The 23,191-nt window shown below is 37.2% G+C and overlaps 1 protein-coding gene across 4 annotated transcripts in view; it reads right to left on the bottom strand.

Annotated features, from left to right (window-relative positions):
* drn (zinc finger AN1-type doctor no) overlaps positions 1–23,191 on the bottom strand; it is a 116,277-nt gene that overhangs the window by 50,307 nt on the left and 42,779 nt on the right. The window contains exon 1 of one of the 4 annotated variants that reach the window (XM_089639808.1): positions 8,238–8,704. The exons of the other annotated variants lie outside the window; for them this stretch is intronic. The gene's annotated coding sequence lies outside the window, so the exon portion shown is untranslated. Of the gene's footprint in view, positions 1–8,237; positions 8,705–23,191 lie in introns of those variants that run through there. 4 annotated transcript variants of the gene reach the window in all.

Here is a 23,191-nt window from a genome sequence, read left to right as displayed (position 1 = left end):
AATTCTTTGTCATCTCGTTCCGCTACAAAAATATATAAATTCCAATTACTTATTGCATAACTCTAACTCTCTCTCGATCTCAAGTAAATGCGGGTCTTGAATAGGCCCGGATTATACGAAGGAGAAAAAACAGATATCGGTAGCACGTTCCTCATACGATCCGACACAAAAGCGAGTCGAAGAAACGACCTGTTTCGCTTGTGTCACTATCAGATTATTTGAAAGAGAGCGCGGAGATCGATACGTCAGCATCTAGGTACATTTAATGTATATATCTGTTAGGCAATTGTTGTTTTTACATCGAAGAGAAACGGAATTCGTATCGGTCAGCGCGACACTGGATTGGCGTTTAATAATTTAGGAGTCGAAGCGGAAAGCGGCTCGCTTGGCCCATATAGAGCGAGTCGGTTGGCAGTCGGCACCAGCAGCGGGCGCTCAACACACCCGTGACCCACTTCTGTTCCTCGGGGAACCGCTCACTGTTCCCGCTCAGCATCAGATGGAAAACCCACTCCAATTAGGATATTTACAGTCTACACTTCATCCGACAAAAGCTTATACGAATCTAGATCACCTAACTTCATAAACTTGACATAAAACATCCAAAAATAGAAAAACTGTGTCGCTAGAAATATTTGACAATGTGTTCGTGAATCCTTATCAGTTATCAGTTAAAATAGCGGTAAGCTGCTCGGCTCTGCACCCACCTTTAGAATACAATCATATTATCTAATTAATATTGTTAAAATAATTCATTTGCACCATGTTCCAGACTAGAAGATAGTATCAGTAACTTTCTGGTGAATAGTCACCATTCAGAGTCGAAACGTTGGTTGAAGTGGCTTTAGCTAGGTTTAATAACCAGATCTGATTGGCCACGTATTTCCAAAACTTTTCCCCGCTTCCTTCAGCCTCACAACTATCCATTAAAAACAAAAATAACAACGCTGCAAACAAAACGCTGTAAAAACGAAGTACTTCAATTTTTAGACAAAGGATGCAACTTTATCAATATCCAAAACGATTTAATTACATTTAGTAATCGGAGGTTATTTACAAGACAATTACTAATTACATCGTAAATATATTATATATATGATAAACGAATAAGGTTCCTATCATTGATATCTGGTCGATGTAGGTACTAACAGTGTAAACAATAAGAACAAATAAACAACAATTATAAATTCAAAGCTCGACCGATGTAAACTCCCGAGTCTAGTGAATATAACCGTACCTACTCGACACACTAGGCATTAGGACCTCTTATTGTCACTGTTCACAAATTAGATAATTCCTCGCCTAAATAGTTTAGCAAACGAATATACAAATAAATCACATTTTTAGCATAATAAATTCGATAAAACATATCTCAACAAATCCTTTATGTATAATTTGATTTCTGAAAATGTTTGGATTATTATTTTTTTTTAAAATTTTATTATATTGTAAACAATATGAAACCATCGTTTATTATTAACCTTTTTGTGTAAAAAAAATTTTACCTTTGTGTAAAAAAAATGTAACCTTTGTGTAAAAAAAAAATGTAACCTTTGTGTAAAAAAAAAATGTAACCTTTGTGTAAAAAAAAAATGTAACCTTTGTGTAAAAAAAATGTAACCAATGAAAAAGCCCCGTGGGCGTATAAAAAGAGTAATAAATAGGAATAGAGAAAATGAGTATCTGTAATTTTTATATCAAGAGACAGATTTAGCCAGTTTGAATTTATGTTTTCAAGATACAGTTAAAAATATCAATCTGTTTTGCAGATACATCCCATTAATGAATTTTGCGCATACTTAGATTTTCAATGCGTTATACTGATGAGTAAATCATTCGATTTAGTGTCGCGTTCAGGTCAATGAAATGCAACCACAGTCTAAATACGACATAATACATCAATGAATGCAACCCTTTCTAACAGATATGAGATATGAGATACACCAATAAGACAATTAACAATTTTGTATAAGAATAAGGCATCAGTGATTTTTCTACGTTTGCACATAGCAATAACGTCAGAAACGATTCTGGAGCTAGTTATAATTATCAGGAAGCGATAGTGCGGGCTGCGGGCTGCGTGGCTGCCAGTGGCGCCACAACCAGAGCCAGCCAACTGCAGCCTTGACACACTGAGGAGTCGCAGAATGGGGACGTGGTGTAACACCGAGTAACGCAACCTGATCATTAGCCATGATTCGAGCCACTTCGCAATGTGGCTATGTACCGGCAGAACTAATCATTTGCCTACAGTCGCTGTCGTGGGGCAATCACTAGTCACTAGTCACTACTTCAAGTCATTCCTAAACGTCACCTGGGACCTGGGATCCGACTACTGACTACCGAGGGTCGGAGGCAAGTGGAATCAAAGCGCATAATAGTCGTATCGATACGAGGCGATTTGAAAACAATTGCAACACCGCTTTCTGTTGAATTTATTTCGAATTGGGTCAATACGTCGATTTGTACTCGTAAATCAAAAAACATCCACAATCAACATTTTGATAACGTTTTTTGAACAAACAAATGGGATTGTATATAGTTAGTGTATATTTGTTATGAAGCAATAACACGATGAATAATGAATAATAAAAAATATAAAAATAACAATCGATTTTTTTTTTAAATTTTCATCGATAAAATGTTTGTGGGTACACGACGCTCTGACAAAGAAAATGTGTTATGTTCCAAAACATTTGTCAATTACGAATAATAATAATAGTGAGGCCAGACTAGCAAATTCAATATAAACATATTTTTTGGGAGCAGAGATTACAAGAGAAACATTGTAACATTCGGCATTGTACTATTTCACGGTGTTCGAACCGCGACGTTCTCTCGACTCGGCGATTCGATAGTGGTCACGTTTGGGCGGTGTCGGAGATTTAATGACCAGTCTATTTATTTTTCGGCCTATGGCAGTATAGGATAATTGCATCGATGGAGCGTTGCTGTCACTGTACGGCTCCGCTGAGTGTGACGTCACGAGCGACACAATCCACATACACTACACACCACACCACACTAGAACAAATATATTTCTATGGATATTGACATTATACCGAATCATATAAGCTCGTAATAGTAGTGTATTCGACAAGGTGACCGCCAGCCGTCAATTCCAACGAACAATTCTCTTGTCTCTTGTCATCGCGGATGCCAAAATATCGACGTTAATGTACAAAACTATACGCGGTAAAGCGTAAATTTCAATCATTTTTGCAGACAAAAAAAGTTTTAAAATGAAGTGAAATAACGAGGAAAGGGTAAGGTGTTACGCAAACGACGTCTAGGTGCCTTGAATTTAGTCAGGAATCAAGTTGAAATGAAATAGGTTTATTGATTTACAGTTCATAATATTTCTAAATGAGCATGCATTTGTTGTAACATAACAATCTAAAATAATAACGGCAGCGTTCTGTTTATCAGCTGGATAGTTGGGATTTTACGTAAGTGAGAAATGGCATCCTCGGATATCGGAGAATTTAGGGATGCAGAAAGAAAGTGGATATTATCACTAACTGATTATATGAACGTATTATTTGCGGTGACCAATATAAACGCCAACTTGTACTTGGTGATCTTCTGCGTGTCGCTATGTAATACCCACCGTCTAGTTTAGAAAACCTTTTTTTGCTATCAAGGCAGCGAGTGAACAAGATGGCGGCGGTCGTATCGGATCTCGTGACAAGCTTGATTCCCACAGCAGACTGGAAGAGAAACAGCAATATAGCGAAATATCACATTGCGAATATGCCTCGTATGTGTGGTAATTACGATATGAACGCTGTCGTAGCATGACAGCGCGTGCAACACACCATACTCCACGCTACACGGGCGATAAGCAACGAAATGTAAAATGGAGCGACCGAAATGGCTGGTTACTCGTTCGGGTAGGATTGCGAGTCGAGTGTTATCTCTACGACTTTAACAATATGGCGTCCCAGCGTCAGCTGATGCGGGGATCGGAGTATCGCCGTGCACAGGTACAGGTACAGACATACAGATACACTCAATACATCGATGTGTACAGGTAGAGAGGTAGGTGAGTCTAGGCACTAGGCAGGCTGGGTGGCTGTAGCGGGTAGCGGGTAGCGGGTAGCAGGCAGTGGCGTGCTTTTAATTAGTGTTTTTAATCAGGTAACTTGTCGATGTTTAAAACAACTACCACAGATTTGATAAGTTTCCGCTACTTCAGCCGATGTTGTTTGAGATTACAAAGCCGATTATATAATTATGATTATATAATGTACACCGCAATATTATGAAAAAACCAACACAATACTCGTATATGATTATTTTGTTAGTAAGTCGCAGTAATTAATATAAGTAGCTACCAACATATGGCAATGTTTTTTTAGACACTAACATAAACGAGTGGATATCATTGAGTGAACATCGTTCACTCACAGACATTCGTTTTTTTATGCCGAATGAAAATAATATGTTTTGAAGCTGATACTTTGCATATTTAGTTCCTGCTTTTGAAATCTTATAGCGGTCGGTATGGCGCTGCGGTTCTTAGTTTATTTTGCGGGTATTTTTCATGTGTAGATTGGTTTCTTGCAATAATGTATAAGTGTCTATATAGTGTGCGCCCCTGGTAGGTAGCAGGCAGCGGCCCCAACACGCACACAGCGCGGAGGGACTGCCTTCTGCAGCTAGCGTTGGTTGCCAAGGCTCCCGTATCGGTCTGCCTGCCTGCCAATTTAGCAGGTATTGTGGACTACGAATGTTACAACGAAAGTGCGTTGGATTTAGAAACGAACTAGTTTCACTCTATACGAATTGCTATCTATAATGATCAGTAGCCACACAGATTTAAAATTTCCAATGTACCTATTGTCCTACATTTCAATTTTTTGGATTGAGTAGAGACTAGCATTAATTTCAAATAATCGTCTTAGTCATTTACCGTCTATTGAAAGTTAGAATTCCCCGACATTAGTAGATTTTCCCCGTCCGTGACAACCCTGAATAATAATCGTGTATAGCTCCAAGCACGTATCATGCTGTACATAAACAAATTGTTGTTTGCATCATCATTAGTTAGGTTTACGGAATGAATGACAATAATACATTCACGTGTTGGCTGGCACAATCAGAATCTGAAGCTTCAAAAGTCTGAAAATGGCCGAGTCGGTTTCGGAGAAAACCGAAGAAAGCGTTAAATGCGCAAGTCCGTGCTACACGTGCAGATTTGTATGACTGCCGCTGATAATAATGGCCCGTGTAGAATGAACTACGCAGTCAGAAGCAATCTCGGAGAGAAATTCTTGACAAAGGAATTAAAGGTGCCGAAACAAAATTTCCACAGGTATTTTATAACTTTGTTGACTTTTTTTATTCGCAAAGTGATTACTATTTATTAGGAAAATTACTTTACTGACTGTTTCTAGTGAACAAGTGCTGCTACGAATCAAAGATAAAAAATATTGTGTTTTCAAAGGAATAATAAATTCGAAGATACTACTAAATACATTCGGTATATGGTACGCGTTTTGATTAACTAACGCAGACCCATGAAAAATCAAGTGATACTCTGAATTCTTGACAAATCAGTTCCAATTTTGACAATCAAAATTGGGTTAAAATTTTACATTATGGGTAGGTACTTTATCGCTTATCTGAGTTCTATAAAACTAACAGTTCCGATTTTGAAAATTCCAATTGAATTTTAAGCAAATCCCACTTCTAGAGACCATTGACAGATGCAGTAGAAATTAGTGTGAAAATTATGTGGGAAAAATATAATTTTGATGAATCCAAAGGTTTACAGTGAAATGTCAAATAATTGTAAAGATATGGACACTTCTCAATCCACTCTTATTGCAACCGCATTACATACAAATGATGTATTCCTAATCAGCAAAATCAAAATGAATAATAACCGAAATGCAGAAATAGGCAGCTTTCCAAAAAAATGCCGACATTTGTTCTGGGAACACGGTGAATAATTATTAGTAGTAAACAATGAAAAAAAAAACAAACCAGACGAGATTAAAATAATGTTTTGTTCAAGTGGAAGCTGCTTTCTTTCATGAGGAATGTATTTTCCCAATAAAACTTTGAGGTCAGCAAGTATTTTGTTTTTTTATTATTATTATTTTCACCTTACAAGTTCTCCTCACAACTTTTGTAGACCGTATATAAAAAAGAATAGAATAAAAATAAATAAATTTATTATTTTGCCAAGTTGTCAATATTCATCCGCGTGCTAGCCGCAGAGGGCACACACATTTTTCAATTTATATTTATTTTTTCCAAGGGACTTTATTAGCAATTAGGTGTCTTCTCGCTTACATCGGGTTGGGTTTATTGGAAAGTGCGGGAGTTGGTTGGGGGGGGGGGGGTAATGCACACAACTCTAGAGTTTCCACCAAAGGTTGGCGCGGTGTAGAAGTGTAGAGGTAGAAGACGGACCAGGGAACCTCAAGAGGGGAGCAACGACCCGGAGGGCGGCCTTGCCCCCTCCCCCTCCCCACCACATGTACCCGTATCATGCGCAGTCATGCTACGTATCTACACAAGCAAGACAAACTTCACTATGCACACACACACACACTCTGAACAAACCACATACTGGAATTATGCGTAAATTCGACGAGACGCAGACACACGTGCACTGTTATTATTTTAATAATATTGCTTTGTTACAAGCGACAATCCGTGTCGACTAAATAAAAAAAAAGCAGAATCATAGAAATGGCGACATTATTTTACTTCTAATAAATATCTGGTAATTATTCATCTAAACGCTGGCATAGATTGTGGAAATTACACTTCGTTTCAACAATTACTACAAGAAACAACTATTTACATGTACAAAATAGGTGTGTTCTTAGTTTGTGTTAATTTAAGAAATTTATGCGGATTCAGATCGAAACATAACTTCACAAGCCATAATACAGATAAAAAAACCTAAATGGCTGCAAATGGATCGTTTTATAAGGGAATTTTTAACTTTTAATAAAAATGGAATTTGAATGCATCTTTAATCATCTCTCCCGACGTTAATAATTATTTATTTTAGTAATTAAGTTGAAAGAAAGTGTAATAATCTCCATAATCTGTGCTTTAAAAGTGCGACGGTTGGGTAAATATTTACCCAAATGGGTTCTTAAATTGGTTTTACTAAAAAGAAAGAAAAAAAAAACTAACCTAAAACCCCACTTGTCATGTATGTCTAATCACAAGAAATTGGCAAATATTTATGAAAAGGCACTATTTTGATTCTCTGTGGAATGAAATAGTTGTTCCTCATTGTGATTAACTGATACGAAGGAATTTTTAAAAATAATCTATGCATATTTAACAAAATCACAAACGTCACAAATAAAAAACTATAAATACGCCACCGTTTTCGTTGTGGTATTTAAATTCGCGGAAATGTAAAGCTGAAATACGCAAAACGTCAAATTTTACCCAGAAAACAAGATAATCATTTTGATATGACGAAAAAGCGGCGGGCGTATGACGCGCGGAATAACAACATCTTACAATCTTGTAAATTACACATGAACCAACCAACACGCCAGAATAGTTCGGGTCGACAAGGCCAAAAAAATAATTTCATGCTAAGTGACGACCTCTGGGCAACGGTGGCGCTCTGCTCGGGACCGATAAAAGGTTCCTTGCCTCGTCGGAATAAAACCAAAGGTCTCTGACCATACCGGAAAAAAATTACAAGTTCTCAACCATATCAGAATAAAAGCAAAGGTCTCCAACCATTCCGGAGCGATAGAATGGAAAAGGTGTCCAAAAAGACTATAATGAAGTTGGAGGAGTAACTATCACCATGACGGGGCTAAAGATTCCCACATTGAAAAACAACGACTAGAGTCGTGATGTAGTGCTGTAGGTAGACAGAAATACTAATCCAACATAGAATTGTCCGCAAGCAACAATATTTACATAATATTAAACACGTACGTGTCGAATAAAAGCAGTTGAAACTCGAAAGTATGGAATAGCTGGCCAGTGACGTCAGTAGTTGTTGTTCGATTAGACAAGATAATGAAATATAATATAGTTCCCAGTGGTGGTCTGTTGGGAGCCCGTAGGATACGGCGGAGATAGATTGGGTCAAGTAGTGACCAGAGATCACGCAGCAAGCAGCAGGGAGATTCGACTTGCTATTCGGCGAGGAGAGGAAAGGACAGGACAAAGGCGACACGCGATTGCCAACGTGAACAGCTCGCGGTCGCAGCTCACAGCTTGGTAGTTCGCACACTTACATCCTACGGTGCGCCTGCAGTGGTGTTGGTCGGGGGGTGACACGCCGTCAGCTGGGCCAGTCTGGCCCTTTGTTTCTTCTTCGCTGGGCGATATCCTCGGTCACCAACTGCTATGGTCACTCACTCACTTATTCAAACAATCTAACAGCTATTTTCAAACTATGTATTTAGAAACACACGAGTTCCACGGACACGAAGTTTAATATTTCGTCAGACACGCCGTTCGCTACTGCACTTTGCTCGGCTCGCAGTCCTGCGAGGGGTTCAGCGAAACGATCAAAAGCGCTCTATCTAATATAGATATAAAACGACAATTTTGGCACTGAAACGAATTCGTTTTTAACTACTTCGCGACTTTTGCTCGGGTCTGAAATTACTTTTCGAAAAAAATCTGTTAGTTTATCCTTGGCTGCGAGCGCGAAATAATCGCCCTCCCGCGACGAACGCTGATCGTGAACTGACGGCGGAGCGGACTGCGGAGTGGAGCGGCCGTTCTTCCGTTCCCCCGCACCCGCGACCCTCCCGGCGGCCCCGACCAGCCCGTACTACTCGCAGAGAGGGGGGCATACGGTGAAAAATTAATCATTGACGGAAAACCCCGTCACAAAGCGCGAGACGCGATTCCGAGAATTTCGAGGCGAGATGTCTTCCCGGAGTCCTGAAAACTCCGAAACGAATATACCTGATGGCCTTCTAATAGAGCTGATCATCACGAAAGGGTAGGAGGGGGCTACGAGCTTTTCAACGAGCACTGGACTGGCACTAGCACTGACTGACTGGCACTACTGACAGCGTCATGCCCGTGACGCACGACTAAACAATTCTCCCAATGCGTCACTGATAAGAGAAAACATGCTTTCCATATTATTTGTATTCCTTCATGATCATGACCCAACTTTAGATACCCATAGGTTGAGATCTTAGGAACACGAAATGAAACTCACCATAAACTTTTAAAAGTTCATAAAGAAATTATTTGTATGTGGTATGTAAAAAAAAAGTAAAAGGAGACAAGAGAGTCAGAGTCGTCACAAAGCATATGGGAGAGCCGATGAAGGATTTGAAATGTGACAGTGAAACAAGGTCCTGCCTGGCCACCCGGTGGGTGCACCACCACCTCCCCGCTTGCACGTGTCGCTGACGTGTGTATGTGGTGTGGGTGCATAGTGATAGTGACATACAACCACATGTCCACACAGCTGCGTGCTTGTATGACTGTATGAATCAAAAAAGTTTTGGCGCTGTCGCGGGAGGCGTATCGCCGTCTCTGTCGGACTTGATAAAACGCAAGTCACCGTTAATGCGCAGAAGCGGAGCCGAGGGCTAACGGAACGGGCCGAGCTGTCACGAACACGGCCCGACGGCAGATAGCGGGCAGACACGGCGAGGGGCGCGGGGTCGCCGGGGACCATTCTATAGTACCTACCATCTGTGTTCTGTGCGGCCGCCTTTCGCGTCTCTGTCCTGTCTCCTACCCTGTTAGCGCTAGGCCAGCAGATAGTGGTAGTAATACCTTCTTCCATCCCATGGGCAGGGGCAGGTGCGAAGGTACCAGCTACTAAGCATACACTTGCGCTGGGACTTCACCCTTGCGAGCTTTACCACCGTACGAATTCAACCACGCACACGGACGCACTCGAATCATTGCATACCTGTCTTACCCTATTGTATGAACCGCACTAAATAATAAAATGAGATGACAAAAGCTAGCGAAAGAAGCCAGATTAGTTATTCCTTTTTGGAACAATAATTGGTCGAAACCATTACGCACAAGATGAACCGGTGAATTCAATTGCTTGGAGCCAGCGAAATAATGCGAGGCGAAGTGCAGGAAGAAGAAAGATGGGAAGAATCTGGATTTTCAGTTCTAATCACTACACATAGCTAAATCCATTTTAAACAATATTTCAATGTTGAAAATTGGTCTCCACTTGCGTCAAAAGATAAACGACGAAGTAGTATATGACGTCAAATAGAACTGCCCTAAAACAAATTATTTGACACACCAGGCATATTGTTTGTTTTATGGTGGTCCCTCACGGTGGCGATACTATTAGTTATAACATTTATTTATATATTTATATAGGGTTTTTACAAATGATCTCACTTACGTAAAAATAATCCAGTTATAAAAACACAGTTAATACACACATTTAGATACAATTACAAAAATTTATTCAGACACAGGATACATTAATTTGTATACAATCTAAATAAATATTCAAAAACTAAACAAATGAATCCTCCTAGTTGGGCAGTTAAAACATTTCTTAAATAATGTATATAAATGTATAATCTTTTACTAAATAAAAAAAAAAAATAAAACAAAAAAAATACTAAATAAAATGAAAGCTCACTCTAGTGACAAATAGTACAAAGTACGTACAAAGGAAGGTAGATACAAATAAGGACACGACACAATAATATAATTAGCGCAATATATTTTATAGCAACAGCAGAAAATTCTTTTTCTCTTCAGCACACTCTTATTATATAGCGACAGATTTAGGTCAGAGGGCTAAAATAGGCAAAATTATTTTTAAATGTAGTCATACTTTGCCGAAATGATAAATAGAAGATTGCCTCTGAGGTCAAGGGGCAAGGCTCTCGACTAGCAAGCTGGAGGTCGCGGGTTAGAAATCGCGGCATGCGCAAGTAAATTTTATTGGATTAATTTGTTATTTGACAATTTATTCACTTAAAAATATATAGTATATTTGCGGCACGTTCCAGAGTGGAAGATACTCTCAGTAGCCCACTAGTGTAAGACCACCGTTCAAAATTGAAAGGATGCTTGAAATGGCTTTGGCCGTGTTTGGTTCGCTCCTTCCCCTCCCTACTACCGTCAGCCTCACAACATACACCAAAGATATTAGAAGAACGAGATGTGCTATGAGCAGTTCATACTGTGTGGGATTGTTTTGGCCAGTGTCGCCGGTTTTGTTCACCAATACTACTGCACACCTTCGCTTACGCTAAGGTATCCGCACTAATACATAGAACAGATTTCTGTGCGTACACGTCCCGATAGTATTCAAAGTAACCTAATTAGGTAGTACTCCGCCTACGGTCCGGCGGCCAACATAGCATATCTCGTTCTTCTAATATCTTTGACATACACCGATTGGGGATGCCATAGTCTCACTGGCTCCAGACAGTTTCGAGTAGCTACATCATGATCGTGGTTCGATGTGATGTATGTAAGTACGCGTCGTGGTGGTTTCCTTCACGCTGAATGAACATTTGGAAGGACGCGACCAAAGAACAATGGCGAATTGTTACGACCATAGGAAGTGTTCGATCGTCGGCAGTTGTTACTCAGAATTTATCAGCGCTATCTTTCGCCTACACAAAACAAACACCTTGAAAAGATTCTAAATCCGGAATAACAACAAAGAGAAGAATAATCTACATAATCCTTACTCATTGGTGTTCAAAATGGCGTTCTGATACCAACCATTGTGACATTGAAGCTGAACTGGCAGAAGAAAGTAGGTACCTTAACAGAATGCGGTAGAAATGTATTATATCCCTACCTATCCGAAACTACATACATTGGTCGACATTCTTATTCTTGAGTCTTGTCGAAGGTACATTATTACATACGCCGAAATCACTCGTTGTTCGAGTGGAATGACTTAGTCGAGAATCGAGGCCCTAATCGAATGTGGACATCCGAAAAGAATGCAAGCATTATGAAGCTAAATGAACCAGTGTGAGGACGTTTGTGTTCTCAACAAGGAGTAGCACCATCAGTAGAGTAAAACAGAATAGTATCATTGTATCATGCGTACCTGTAAATACACGGCGAAAGATGAGTACGGCTGATTTACGAAATTCCTGTTAAAATGTGATGGCATGCCATTTCCTAATAAAATATTGGTACATTCGTAATATATCGAAACACGCGTTCATGCAAGCTGCACTTATCCTACTAAATATAATGACGAAATGCAAAAATAATACATCCTAATAACACGTTCGTGTTTAACCAATAGTTTGTTAGGAAATCTGTCAATTCATTCTTCAAAGGCCTGCAAACCCTTATTAACAATTTGATCAGATTATTAATAAATTAGCAATATTTTATATCGGTAAGTTTTCTCCGTGTATAGGTACCTACTATCAGTGTACAAGGTTGTGTAAGTATAAATATGAATAAATGCCAATACGGAGGTATGTGATCTATCTAACCCTGGGAGGGAAATGACGTGATTATTAGATAGATAGTTAGTAAATAGAACACAAGTAAACAACAAAAACAGGATTAAGACGATATTCACATTCACGACTCCATCGATCACGAGTAGTTTGCGTGTAGCATTAAACCCGGCGTGGATTTAATAGCAGCTAACAGAGTTCCAAGAGGCGGATATTAATAAGTTCATCCAGAGCTACAAAGGCAGAAGGAGATGGTGACAAAAAGTGCGGCGAACCCGGGGACAAAAACCACCGAGAGCGCTAGTCCCAGTACCCAGTACCCAGTAGTCCGCAGGAACAAAGCCCTTATTATCAAAGGAATTTGTTTTGTCCTCGAACATCCCAAACGAACAGCTCCAAAGAGACGCAATTATTCCGGCATACCGACAAACTGCGCCACGCCACTTGGCTCCTGCATTTCACAAAGACGATAAATTTATTTGTTCCCAGTGCGTAGATTCGGTATGACCATTTCGATTCTAGCTTGCGTGAAACAAAGAGAACTGCTTGACACGTGTCTAGAAAGATATTTCAGATGAAAGGGAGAAACACAAAACATTCCAAAAAGTTAAAAATATCTACTAAATCGAAAAAAGGAAAGTAGTTCACAGACACTAGCTTAATGTATGTAGGTATACCTTGTTTTATTTTTCGACATTGACGTTGCGAGCTGATAATAGTTGATAATTTAAAAATTCTAACTTCAAAACGCCAGAACTCATCATTTGATAGTTTTTTCTGCTTCATCCACAAAGATTTTCTTCACTGTTTTTACCCTATTATACAGGGTTTATCGGCACGTACCCGACAAACTTTAACCAGCTATTCCTTAGCACATTTGGAGTAAAAAATGTTATGGGCACTTTGCTGTCCGGTAACATTTTTTTTTAATAAAAAAATTATTGTTCATATTTTCACCATATGTGACCAATGTTGTATCCTTTGTCAAAGTTTGAAAACCCATCTGGCAATATTTTGTTCGAGTTTCGTTGAATAATGTACGTACGTACCTACGTTCGCGCGCTTTTACAATCACAACGAAATGGCACGGCACCATTCGTCTCATTTTTAACTATTATTATTTAGTGTGTACGAAAGAGCGAGGACACTTTCTGACACACTTGCCAATAACAGCTGTTGAACACGAGAAACAATGCAAATGACAGTGACGGAGTATGGATTTTTTATTTATTTTTTGTTATTAATGGAAAAAAAATGTTACCGGACAGCAAAGCGCCCATAACATTTTTTACTCCAAATGTGCTGAGGAATAGCTGGTTAAAGTTTTTCGGGTACTTGCCGATACACCTGTATACACTATTTACCTGATTTTTTTGTTGTTATTAAATTTACTTTCTCGATACGTGGGATCTTCATTTGAGAATTTTAGCTCCTTCGAAAGAAGATGTTTATTGTAAATATAAACAATATCTCAAACACGTTACTTATACAGGTAAACAGAGAGCAAGCAGAGGTATGGGTAAATGAAAAAATGCACGCTAGAGTTTAGGTGGCGTTGCAGCACAAAGCGCCTACAAAACATATACCTAAGATTGCCGATAAATCATTTCACCGGACCACCACCTTCGCGAGCTTTCATAACATAAACATCGCGAATACATCGAGCTGTCGATTTTTGATTATTTAAATTCTTCAATACAAAGCCGCGAGGGATATGTTTACGGAGAAAAATATAGTATAGGTCGATAAGTCGATTCCGCTTAATTGGTACACCAGTTTATTGGACAGTCGGATATTTGGGTCAAAACACAAGGAACAGAAACTAATACTACACATCGGTTATCCGGGACGCCATTCCGTTTAATTGGGACAAATTCCGATCTACGTCGATGCAAAACTTGTCTCTAAACTAGTAAATAAATTTCATGGAGGGCGGACGGACGTGCAATATTCGGTACGCTATGGGAGTTCCGACTTCATTCGACAGAAATTCAGTAGACTTCGCCCACTGTGCGTCGTTCGCCGACATTTATCAGCGTAAAGTAAACTAAAAGGCAGACTGCCGTGCAGGAAGTCATTTTTGGGTTACTTATTTTATAATACGTAATTCTTTACTGAAGATCTTCAATTATTTTCTTTTTTCATATATTATGTACCTACCTACACTTAGTTCATAATTATTAAACCTGTGACAGACCACGCAATAAGCACGCTATATTTTCGTGGCTTGGCCTATTTCAGCATATCGCTAGCCATACATTCCCATTGGTGGTGTATGGCGAGCGATATGAAATAGGCCAAGCCATGATGCGTATGGTGTGATGTGTCGCCTGCCTTATCCTGTAATTAAATATTTTTTCAGAAATAATAATTTTTAATTTATTCGATAATTTGATAATAAATTATTCACATATATTTTTATAACAAAACACTTTTTTTACTAGAGTTCGCTTATTTGGGACAGTCGCTTATTTGGGACAAAATGTTTGGGGCCCGATGTGTCCCAATTAAGCGGAATCGAGTGTATAATAAATGGCGCGGCCCGTTTGGGGTCAAGAGCTCCGGGAAGCGTTCAACTCTGGATGTACACGGCCGAGGCAGCGGACGCAAGTCTTTCTCTGCGAGTTCTTCGGCGTTGCTAATCCTCTGCCAAGAGTTGGACATATAAAACATCAGGTGCAATCATCATAATATTCCCGTCTTCTGGGAAACGAAATTCGCCTTAAAACGAGTGCAGTGACTGATGGAAGACAGAAACGAGATGGTATTATAAACGGTGACGCGCTTATTATTGGGTGTTTTCAAATGCTTTTGCCTCGCCTCAGTGTCTGTATTTGAGTTAAAGCTTTTTATTTATTTCATTTCGGGAAATCGACAATTTATATTTTATCAGTTTGTACATGTGTGGTATTGCCAAAATAAAACCTATTGTGGATTTCCTCCTTGTGATTGTACCTTCTAATAAGAAGAAAAATATTCTAATTTATGACAAAATTATGTAAAAAACAGAAATATTTCTTGTGAAAAGTCAGAAAAACATTTATTGTGTGGATTGTGGATTATTCTGGTGTACATTGAAGGTTTTTTTAGCGTTTTTGTTGCATTTTTATGGGAATCTAATAATTTTATATTTGCATCTAAACACAATATTCCACAAGATTCGAAGGATTATAATATATTATGTACCTATATACCTACATATCATCGATATTATATTATAGTTTTTTATTAGTGAAATTTTTTTTAATTATTTTTTCTCATATGCAAATATGTCAGCGACATGTCATTGGTACCAATTATTGTACTAACTTTTATAATTTAGTATGTAATTATGTACTGTTTGTTTCTGCAATAAACAAAAATAAAATAAAATTAGTGATCGACGAACCGGTGGATGTAATCTGTTAGCCATAAGTTGACAATAGTGTCTACTTAAGTCTATAATTAGTAATAAGATACAGTATTGTAGAAAATAATTTCACAAAAATGGCGCTATAAAAATCATACAAATATGTCATTATTATTAAGAGTGTTAAATTCGAGCCAAGTGAGTAAGTATGATATCATTTTGAAGTCACCAATACAACACAATCATCACTAATGAGAATGGGTATTATCACGTCATCATTAGGGGATCCATTATTTTAATTGCTTCATAAACAAAGTGCATAGAAAGCTATTAAAATACGTAATGATGGCACATTAGAGAAATTCTATTTATAATAAAAAAAACATCGGAGATAAAAGACGACACCCAATTGAGATAAAACTTTGATTAAACATTCATTATTTGTGTATTTTTATCGGGAGAAGTGTACCTCGGGTAGGTGTAATGTCGGGTTCATTGGTAAACGAATAAGTCAGAAACAAAGAATGCAGCGGGAAGATATCATCGCAACATCCCAGCCAAAACGATAAACACGTGTACGACGTACCTAATATAATATTTACAGTAGAGATAATTCAGCGGGCGCAAGCCAAAATAATAATAATTCAACGCGGAGAATCCAAATAAGCTACCAAATAAAATGAAAGCAGTCCGCTGACAGACAGTAATGTCAACTCTTACAGTAATAATTAAGATCAACTACTGTCAATATTATTCACTATAAGAGACAGCGCAGTGAACTGTCGATAAAATAAAATCATTTTACCCACTTCAACTGTCACTAACAAATAATAATTATTGTCTGTACGCTTTTGGGAACAGCTCATATAGGTGGTTTCACTAAAATCTCCCTCTCCCTTATTGTCATCGTGAGAAATATGATATATTACGCTTTATATTCAAATCTAGAAGTTAACCACAAAATAATTAAAATGTGCACCTCTATGTTACGAAAGTTTCCAACCCCAATTTGAGAACACTTATGAAACTTCGTGAATGACTAATGTTTATAATACATTTGTGTAATAAAAGTGTGAGTTTTTCATTATCAGTAATTTTACTTCGTAAATACTTAAGGTGAGTCAATTTTAAAACTTTGTTTGCTTTCACAATTTTATATAAAATTGTTTGAGTTTATTTCTAACAATAAAATTAGAAAGCGTATTTTCTCACATTTCAAAAATAGTTTTTAGTTTTCGGATACGTTCAGATATATTCCATTTATTTGGATTTTATTGCAAAGTGGATTTGTACGAGGAAAACTTATATAAAACTATAAAAGTGCCCGTTCGCTGTTGACATCAGCCCGATTATTTGCAATTCAGTTAGAAAATGGCTTCAATAGCCAAACCCATCCCGTAAGGCATAAGTACCTATTTCATCGTCACTGTTCACAAACAAATTATGTAGCAAAAGAACATACAAATAATATCGACATTTTTAACATAACAATTTGACGTTGAAAACATACCTAAACAAATCCTCCATGTCAAAACATTATTTCTGAAAATGTTTATATATTTTGTTAAATTTTGTTAAAAAAATTGTAACCATATGTACCCAATATAAAAGCCCCACGGGCTTACAAAAGAATAATACATAAATAGAATAAAATAAGCTAAAAAGCATTAAGCAAAACATCATAGTCAAATAATTAAAAGATAAATAATAGGATATTTAAAATAAATTTATCGTCTCGGGGTTCATGGTCAAAGGTATTCATCACGGTCGCATTTTGGCTGATTTCACTATTATGACTGCACGCTATGGCAACAATAACCAATATTTCTAGTCTACATTAAAACGAGCCGACGCATGCACAACTAAAAACAATGCAGTAGAATTCATGATTATTCATACGATTAGATTGGAGCATCGTTAGCTAGAAAACTTAACGCGGTGCCGTAATAAGTGCAGATTGAATTATGCAGAAACGAACAAAAAAAAGTTGGCGCATCGCGTTCGAGTAATAATATTATTGGCCCAACCAACATAAACACGTTTTGAAAAACAACATTCCGCTTTCTTTTGGAACTGACCTGGCGCACAAACGAAACGATTTTGTATTACTCTCCTTCGACACATTTCCATTTATTCTTTACAAATTATTTATTTTTACATAGAGGACACATATTGTGTCGGTGGTCGAATGGTGGCTATGGGATGAGACAATTATTTGGATAAATACCCAGTTTACAATTCGGGAGGCGCACAGTGGGCTGAAAATCGCCTTTCATAGACATAGAGACTTGAATTTTCAAGGGTATTTTTTTGGTTAGAAATGGATTCTGCTGATCATTACTATGCTATTAATTTTCATATGAAGCAATTGCGTGTACAAATGAAGGAGTTATCATTTTTTTAAGAAAAATTTGTATGGCACTGACATTAAAAATGAGGCTATCTCTGGAATCTTAAGGTTGGCCATTCTATCCTTACACACAGATATACTACTATTTATTTGTATTTTTTGACATACTTCGTATTGTGGCGCAACTTGAGATTTTTTTTTTTTAAATCCTCAAAGTTGAAAAAAAAACTTTTTAATGTTGATGATTCATTTTAATGCTAAGTTGCGCCACAATACGAAGTATGTAAAAAAATGATAACTCCTTCATTTGTACACGCAATTGCTTCATATGAAATTTTATAGCATAGTTGATCAGCAGAATCCATTTCTAACCAAAAAAATACCCTTGAAAATTCAAGTCTCTATGTCTATGAAAGGCGATTTTCAGCCCACTGTGAGGCGGGTTTGGGTACCGCCACCCCAGGAATCATTTATTTGATAACCAACACCTCTACCATAGTTCACTCCAATTGGTTGGCTACGTTTGGTGATATAGCAGGGGTGCCCTGGGTTCATGGCGTGGCTTGCCAGACCGGGAGAGGCTTGTTTGGGAAGACCCTTTGAACTCTCCAACTGGTCTCCCAACCCATCGCCATGCGCCGCAGCGGGGAGGGGGTATAAATGAATACCTACCTTTATACGAAGGAAAAATACGTACCTCATACCTTTTTCTTTCCCGGAACTTCCTCTCCTGCCTTTCCTTAAACACAGCATCACCAAAGATGACAGGCCTTATTAATTATTTTCCTTAGGGCCTCCTGTGTGAAGCTAATGTTAAAAAAGATCACAAAATGTGTGTCCATATCGTGTGTTTATGCCCGAATAGCGGTTAGGGCCTCCTGTGTGGGATTTGAAAAAGTTAACTTCAAAGCTGTAATTGACAGAGAAAAAGATTTAAAAAATAAGTTAATTTTTATTTTTCTCTATAAAGGTGATAGTTGTAACAGACTGGGATGGCACTATCCTCCCAGTCGTGTTGGATTAAAAACTAAAATAAGAATGTATTCTTCCCTTTGTACAGTAGGCTCTCAAGATAACATTATTATAAATGCAGACAGATAGATAGATGTCCAGATAATCTGTTTTTGAATCGAAACAAGGGTATAAAAACACAAGGAAAGGTGGTAGGGCAGTACTGCTATTTGTCATTCATTTTCACGATTTTCCACAAAATTTTTCGGTTGATGTTTTTTAAAGAGTACCTAAAAAAGTTAGAATCCAGACAGATAAGTTGTACAGAAAAAATTGCAAGTATAAAAGTATCGAACGAATACACTGGAAAATCGGAAGAAAATTCACGGCTCGCCGCGGTCGGGTGGGAGTTTATATCTAGTGTGTGGACCCTTCATCGTTATAAGACTAACATTTTGGAAGAAGAAATAACATACATATTCCAATTCCTAGGGGTGAAAACGGTATTGAATACAGGCGGATCGGGCGCGAATGGGGAAAATGCAAAATGTTATAATGTACGTATACATAAATGTAAAATCGAGACAATATAATAAAAGATTTTGATGTTTGTAGCCCGTACATGAATACAAATAACAAAATCCCACACGTGTAGACATGAGTGATAGGTTTTATTTATTATGTCATAAATCACACAAGAAAGGTTTCTTCGGAATCGAAACGAGTATGGAAAGTAGAGTAGCAGTAAACAGCCAATGTTCTCGCGTCAAATAAGCCAAACAATAATAAATGAACGATGCACACTTTTAACTACAGCAGCAACAGCGCTACATACTGACAATGGAGGCTGTTGTTTGTACGCTCATACACCTTACACACACAAGCAGTCCTAATAACAACCTGTCGATAAAAAATACAAATAAAGCTAAATAATATTTATTACTTCATGTGTGGTTGTTTGCAGAGTGGAAAGAGGAATCAGAAATGAAGGTAGCTAAGCGCTTGCAGAGGAACGGGTGGGGCGTATACCGCAAGGTCAGTGCAAACTACCTACAAAGATCGGCAGACAGAACATAGCTACGTATCACTGCATTGACGTATAAGGATAAGGGGGCATTTTCGCCAAATTTGTACTTTTTTATGCTTTCCATTTCGTTATTTTTATGTTTTATTTATACAATATATGTATATTATAATATCATACCAGATTATTTATTAGAAGATGGGATTTCTTCTGATTATTTTTTATTTCTTCAGTAATTTTTTTCAATGTTTTCCAAATTTACGTAAAAACTGTATGTTTTCAAAAAATATATCATGTAAGCTATTTAAGTCAAGACGTAATTAATCTTACGTACCTAAAATTAATTACGAAATCAGAGTTTGTTTAATTGAATGTATGGATGGGGTGGGACATGATAAAAAAGGACATTTCATTTTGATCTAAATAATTAATTAAAATATATACATATTCGTCAGTTGTATTTAACTGACTAAATAAAGTAAATTAATAAATTTGCATGTTAAAAATATATAACTTTACAATCAAAATCGTGGGACACTACAAAAACGCAATGTACAAACTTTGACTAAAATGCCTTTAGAATACCTACCTCACACCCAGCATAAAAAAAACACCATATTAACAACAGTTCTAAATTTATGTATTATATACAAATGTAAATATTTGGTAGACACTGTAATGTATGTATAGAAATATAAAATAAAAAAAATAAGACAAGAATTATCATTCTATTCGCATTATAAACCTTTTAGTTATTTATCTGTTTGGCATAAAATTAAAACTTTCAAATCGAATGCAATGGATTATGAAACAAAAATATTATACAAAAACAATGTACACACGTGAAAAAGACGAGCAACATGTAAATGCATCCAATAGTCACAAGTTATAAATTATAACGCTTATAATTAACATAAAAACCACCTGAATCATTACAAGGACTCCGTGCCATACATCTTTCAATGTGAATATAATATCCAGTCAGTATTAAACGTCGGTATCAGTTATTCAATGTAAAGCAATTTGATAAAATCATGTTGAAACGATCAGTTTTGTACCTGTCTACTGTGTATCGACTTCTTATTGAATGCTAATTCTTAATTGTATTTAAGTGCAGGCGGACGTTTCCAAAACTAATAAAACCGTTTTATCGACGAGAATGATCACAGAAAATTAGCAAAAACAGACAATGCATGCAGTGCATGATTTTTCCGCAATTTGCATAACGTCAAGCGATTGTAACTAACACCTGTAACAAAGGTATAATATTAAAACTATTTTAATTATAATTGTGTGGCGTGTCAAATACATATTAGCAAAAAATAGTACGCGTTTAACAACGAAAACCGGATTTCAATATGTCCAGGAAATAAAAGTGATTTAAAAAACACGTGCCATGAGCGCATAAATTATTGTGAGGTACGGTAGTATTTTTTGGATCGTCGGTTGAAATAATGTGAAGTTCTGATCAGTCAACGAACGGCTCAAAAGGTGCACGCACTGCTCACTGCTGGGGTAATGTACCGGGTATGGGTACGGGTACGGGTAGACAACAAAGTCTACCTAAAGTAGTGTTCATACACGGCTCGAGTCTGGCGGTCACTGCTCCTGGATTTGCCGAGGTGACCTTTTTGCATGATTCTCGCGGTGTGAGTATATTACGAACACTTACTGTATGTGCACAGTACAGTGCACCACACTCTTTGGACAAAATCTATATGTATTATATTGTGCACATGTTTATTGCTTCCAAGGTATATGACCTATATCGTACTGATATATCGCTTTATATTTTTACGAATGTACACCAACTTATTTATCCTGAAACATAAATTACTCGGCGTTGGGAGCAAAAGTATTGCGTATTATTCTTACAAATTGCTGTGGTTTCTTTTACTTTTCAGGTAAGGTTTATTATTTATATGTGTGCACGACCGAGGAACAGGAAAATTGCATCGAGTATAAAATGATTGGTTTATGTAAATCTAAGCGTCAAACATGCAACGAGAATATCACTGAATAAACATAGTATCATGAAGCTCCGAATCCCAACTTCATAAATTATGTGGGTTATGGATTAAGATAACTGGGAAGGTTCTTTAGAGCGCTATCAAGGTAAAATACACTCAGTAAAGTGGGTCAGAAGGACGAAATCTTTGAAAGCAGAACAAGGCAATCGTTCTGTTAACAGTCCAGGAGAAATATTATGGTCTTGTTCCATCGTAAAAATGTTCACATGTCCTTCCCATAATACATACAACTTTTTAACGTGAACACGCAGATTTTTTACTATTTGAAAACTTTATTTTCATAAAACAATGGTCTTGGTACATGGAATGAAAGTAGAACAGAAAAGAGAGAAAAAAAAACTTTGTAAAAAATGACAGCGAGAATCGTCATTATGTCACATCATATCATTACTCAAACACGGGGAGCCAAAGATAATATCCGCCTTCAAACATGAACTTCTAGAAAAACGTCTTGGCTTTTCACACTGGTTTGCCAAATAAAATGTTTATTTGTAGATTCATGTTGTACTCTATCTCAGGCTCAGGTATTACTGTGGAGATTCTAGAGATAAGCTTTTTCAGGCAAACGGATAATGTCATGTGTAGTGCAATAGTAGCTATGGCTAGATACCGGTCGAGTGTATTATTTTAATGAAAAATGTTATTTTTAATTGTCAAGTCTCTGACAGCCCTGAACTGTGTACTTATAATCTAATGTTTCACATTACTGTAAAAGCCTTTTATGGCGTTTAATAAATAAATAAATAAATAAATTTTTTTAAAAGAGTGTACGTATGCGTACACATAGGCGATTCCAACAGACATTCATAATTCGGAGTTTCGGACATACGTATTATAAATATGTAATTATACACATAGATACTTTTTAATGCAGGATTACGTTCATTGGTCAAATGCATTGTAAATAATGTACATTAGTAGTTTTGTATTATTGATTCATGACTAAATCTCTTAGGCATATCCATAATAAAGTTGTTAGTTATAGTTAGTAATAGAGATGGAAAAAACATGTATATTTGTACAGTGCCCTTGAGGTGACTTTTCACAAAAAACGGAGCTAATACACATCATTCAAATAATTACATATCA

Source organism: Hesperophylax consimilis, chromosome 14 (genome assembly GCF_061612785.1).
Source record: "Hesperophylax consimilis isolate HC1 chromosome 14, BYU_Hcon_1.0, whole genome shotgun sequence".
Taxonomy (NCBI): domain Eukaryota; kingdom Metazoa; phylum Arthropoda; class Insecta; order Trichoptera; family Limnephilidae; genus Hesperophylax; species Hesperophylax consimilis.
Note: the sequence above shows the minus strand (reverse complement) of the source record. Positions and strands in the feature narration are given on the sequence as shown.